This window comes from Artemia franciscana, unplaced genomic scaffold, assembly GCF_032884065.1.
Source record: "Artemia franciscana unplaced genomic scaffold, ASM3288406v1 Scaffold_1489, whole genome shotgun sequence".
Lineage (NCBI taxonomy): Eukaryota > Metazoa > Arthropoda > Branchiopoda > Anostraca > Artemiidae > Artemia > Artemia franciscana.
The window spans coordinates 24,911-29,892 of NW_027062844.1; positions in this window are offsets into that span (position 1 = coordinate 24,911).

The window sequence follows — 4,982 nt, forward strand, 5'->3', positions numbered from 1 at the left end:
TGATTCATGGTTTTTCACAAGCCTTCCCTCTGTGATACACCATATCAGTCCAAGCCACCATGACACACAACGACTGACCATTCAGCACCTTCTGCCAGCCCCAGTCCACTCATTATTTCTCATACATTCTTCATATATTTTCTTCTTAAGAGTATGATGTAAATCTAATGGTTCATGTTTTTGCAAGTTAACCCTCGGTGATACACCACCTCAATTCCCGCCAACGTGTCAAACCACGATTGACCATCTGGCATCCTCTGACACCTCCTCATCATTCCTGAAAAATTTGTCAGGTATTTTCTCTTTAAAAAATGATTTAAATCCATTGGTTAATGTGTTCACTAGCCAACCCTACTTGATACACCATCAAAGAAAAAAAAAATTTCTAGGTACCATTTTCTCTCAATTCCCAGCCTTTGATACCCAATGGCTGATCCACCCTCTAGCAACCAAATCTAGACCGGGGAGAGACTTTTTGTACATTATTTTTAAAAAATTATAAAGCATTATTAGACACAGAAAAAGCAGTTAAAACTCAACAAAAAAAAAACCTGAAAAAAATCTGATATAGGCTAAAATTTATGCAAAAGAACAATAAATTCAAGAACGGTGAAGGTCCAGGCGACTAATTCCCAAGGCGGGTTGTTATTAGTGATAAAATCAATCCACATTAAGAGTTGTTTCTAAGATCTTTTAAGGACAATTTTGCGTTTCATTCCGCCAAGGCCATGCACATTCACGCCGCAGAGGTAATATACGGCTCGCCAACTTTAGCATACAATTCCAAAGGGGATGGGTGGCTATTAGAGATAAAATCTAAGGAGTATTGAGGTATTTCTGAGAGATCGTAATGAAAATCCCTCATTTCTTTTAACTAAGTGTCAGATTTCAGTCCCCCCCCACCACTGAAAAATTCATTTAACACATCCCACCTAAAATTTAAGGTGTAGAACATGTTAGTCCAAGCAAATCATTCCACCAGAGCAAAACGTGGCAATCCCTTTGCTACCCCTCCCCCCTCGTGATACACAGTATCATTCCTGAAACTTTTTCCAGAAATTTTTATGATTAAAATTTGATTTGAATCCAATGATTCATGGTTTTTCACAAGCCTTCCCTCTGTGATACACCATATCAGTCCAAGCCACCATGACACACAACGACTGACCATTCAGCACCTTCTGCCAGCCCAGGTCCACTTATCATTTCTCAGACATTCTTCATATATTTTCTTCTTAAGAGTATGATGTAAATCTAATGGTTCATGTTTTTGCAAGTTAACCCTCGGTGATACACCACCTCAATTCCCGCCAACGTGTCAAACCACGATTGACCATCTGGCATCCTCTGACACCTCCTCATCATTCCTGAAAAATTTGTCAGGTATTTTCTCTTTAAAAAATGATTTAAATCCATTGGTTAATGTTTTCACTAGCCAACCCTACCTGATACACCATCTCAATTCAAGCCACTGTGTCAAATTGGGACTATTCTTTTTGGCACCCTCCAGCAACCTTCATCACTCCTAAGACATTTTCCGGATATTTTCTCATAAAAATCACGCATGATTTCCCATAGTTCTTGTTTTGTCATTCCACCCCTAAACATGATGCCCCCATGACGATGCACAACACTGTAGCAAACTACAAATTTCACAAGACACAATGTGGCGCACAGCATCACATATATGGTATTTTTTCGAGTATTTTCCAGCAATAATATTCGTTTACGCAAGAATGAAAGGTTTAAACTTGATGAAAAATCCCCATTAGCGTTTCTTCCGGTTACTTCTAGCGGTTGAGGCCAGCATGTCACAATCTACCACTCCAAATGACACCCTTCCTACGCATATTACCATGCCTAAGGGTTTTTTAAACAATTTTACCTCAAAAATAAATTTGTTATTTAAAAATAACCATCGTTTTACTTGAACAGCGGAAACTTGCCATTTCATTGCTAGATTGCGATGTTCCATGGCAATTCCCAGCCAATTAGGCTCAAAGGCTGACAGTCGACACCTTCTAGCAAGCGTTCTTACACATATGACATTTTTCGGGCATTTTCCTTCAAAAATATTCGTTTACACAAGAATCAATGGTTTTAACTAAATTAAAAAAAAAACAATAGCGTTCCTTCTGATGACTCCTAGCATTTGAATGTCAGCGTGACACAATCTACTGCTGCAAGATGCCACCCTTTTGGCATACGTTGTGATGCCTAAGGGTTTTTCAAGATTTTTTCCTCTTAATAATAAATTTATATACTGAGAATGACCAGTTTTTTTATTTGAACATATTGCGTGCTGATTCTCTTCAAGGAACTTGTTGCAAGTTGATATTTCTCTTCGTGAAACTTGTACATTTGTTTTTCTTCTTGTGAAACTGATTTTGTTTATGGAACTTCTGCGTGCTGATTTTTGCTCTTGGAGCTTATTGCCTGCCAATTTTTATTCGTGGTACACGTTGATTTTTCACTTCGTGAAGCTTTTAGATTGAGTTTATCTCCTCGTGAAATTGAACTTGTTCATGAACTCTACGTGCTGATTTTTTCCTGTTCATGGAACTTGTTGTGTGCTGATTTTTGTTCGTGAAATTTGTTGCATGTTGATTTTTCTCATTGTATTTTTGTAGCATGGTATATATGTTTATTTTTGTTCATGGAAGTTGTCGTGTGCTAATGTTTTTCTTGAAACTTGAATGAATGAATCAATGAATAAACATTATTACCCGTAAAGTATAAAAAACACAAAGTACGGAGTTATTATAAATAAATAAACAAAAACAAATACGATAAACAGCGAAGAAAAACAAAATTCAAACTAACAAAAGACAACATGGACTAATCAACCAGTATCGTATGGAAAAAAGGCTGCAGAGGGTCATAAACGTGAATAAAGTTGACAGTCTTTTTACATAAATCGTCACTGGAAAACCGAATCCAAGAAGGCCCATTTTCTATACCAAATCGATCAATTATTTTTTTGTTTCGGTGCCATCTAGGAGGTCGGACGAGGAATTTGCAATATCTGAAATAAGCCGTACGTAGAGTATGTCGATCTTTCTTACGAAACAGATGAGCCGTGCCTGATAAAAACAAAAGCACAGGGGTGCAGTAAGCGTTATAAATCATGCACAAACCGTTGCGGTTATAAGGGCTTTTGTTTGGGGATATTTTTCCGTAAGCGACGCGTAGGTTTTTCACGGCTTGATTCACTAGGGATGAACAGGTAGTGGAAAGTGTTGGGCCGAAACACAGACCAAGCCAACTAACTAAAGAAGAACATGGCAGAATTGCAGTCCCAGCAACCGAAGCACCCAGCAGTATAAAGACGTTTTAATTTTTACGGCATCTTTCATGAGTTGGCTTAAAACATGATGTGAATGGGAGCAACCGAAACTTTTCCGAAAACCAAATTGAAAAGGCGTAAAATCACAATTCGACTCAATTTCTGGTAGTAACAAATGTTCAAGCAACTTACTTAAGAAACACGATACTGTAATGGGACGATAATTCATACATGACGTGGGGTCATTGCCTCGCTTTTGAATAGACGTTACACGGCCACAAAGGAAACTATCAGGAACAAGCGACTGTGCTAAGCAAGACTGGAAAAATATTTGTAGATGGTTAAGTAGAGCAGGACAATCATAAGCAAAAAATCGGTAAGAAAGGCCGTCACCATCAAGGCTATTTGAACGCTTAATTTTTCTTAAAGCCCGGCGAATTTCAGATATTGCTACAAGCTGGACATGAGCCTGCAAGAGACGTTATTGTAAAAGCGGTTTAAGCAACTTATAATAAAAAGACTGAAGAAAACTATTAAATACACTGAACACACGCTTATAATGATCAACAAAATTAGCTAGCTGGAGACAAGATAGGGTAGATGGGGAACATTTCTCACTATTAATAACCTTATTCCAGGAGGCCTTATCGGTGGGGCCTGGCCATGCATTCAAGCGTGCCCTCTTCAAACTGGCCTTATATTCAAGTTACAAATCATGAAACTTGTATGTTTTTTTCCCCGCGTGAAACTGCTTTTTTTCGTGGAGCTTGGTGCGTGCTAATGTTTGTTCTTGGATCTTGTTGCGTGATTATTTTTAGTCTTGAAACTTGTAAACTGATTTTTTCTCCTTGTGAAACTGATTTTATACATGGAATTCTTTGCAGTCTCATTTTTCTTCTTTGTTGAACTGGCTGTGTCCTGATTTTGTTCATGAAACCCATTGCGTGCATATTTTTTTTGTTCATGGAACTTGCTTTGTGCTGCTTTTTGGTCGTTAAACTGGTTTCATGTTGATTTTTCTCTTCTTGAAACTTGTTCATGGATTTTTCTGCTCATGAAACTGATTTTATTTATAAAAGTCGTTGCGTGCTGATTTGATCTTGTTCGTGGAACTCTCCGCGTCCTGATATTTGTTCACGAAAGTTTTTGCATATTGATTATTTAATTCCTGAAACTTGTGCATTGATTTTTCCCATCATGAAAGTACTTTTGTTCATAGAAATTGTTGATTGCTGATTTTTCTTCGCGGTGCTTATTGCGCGCTGATTTTTTTTCTTGAAACTTGTTTTTGTTTTTTTTTTGTTTTGAAGCTATGTTGGTTTTTCACTTCGTGAAACTTGTACATTGATTTTATCTCCTCGTGAAACTAATTTTGTTCATTGATATTCTTGCTTGATAATTGTTTCTTGTTCGTTGAGCTTGTTGCATGCTGATTTTTTTTGTGGAAGTTGTTGCATATTGATTTAGCTCTTCTTGAAACTTGTATTTGGATTTTTTGTCCTCGTGCAACTTGTTTTGTTCATGGTATCCATTGCCTACAGATTTTTTTCTGTTCGTTCAACTTACTGAATGCTGAGTATTCCTCGTGAAATTGCTGTATGTTGATTTATCCTTTTGTGAAACTTGTACATTGATTTTTGTCCTCGAGAAACTAATTTTGTACTCGAAACTTATTGCGTGTACATTTTTTTTTCAT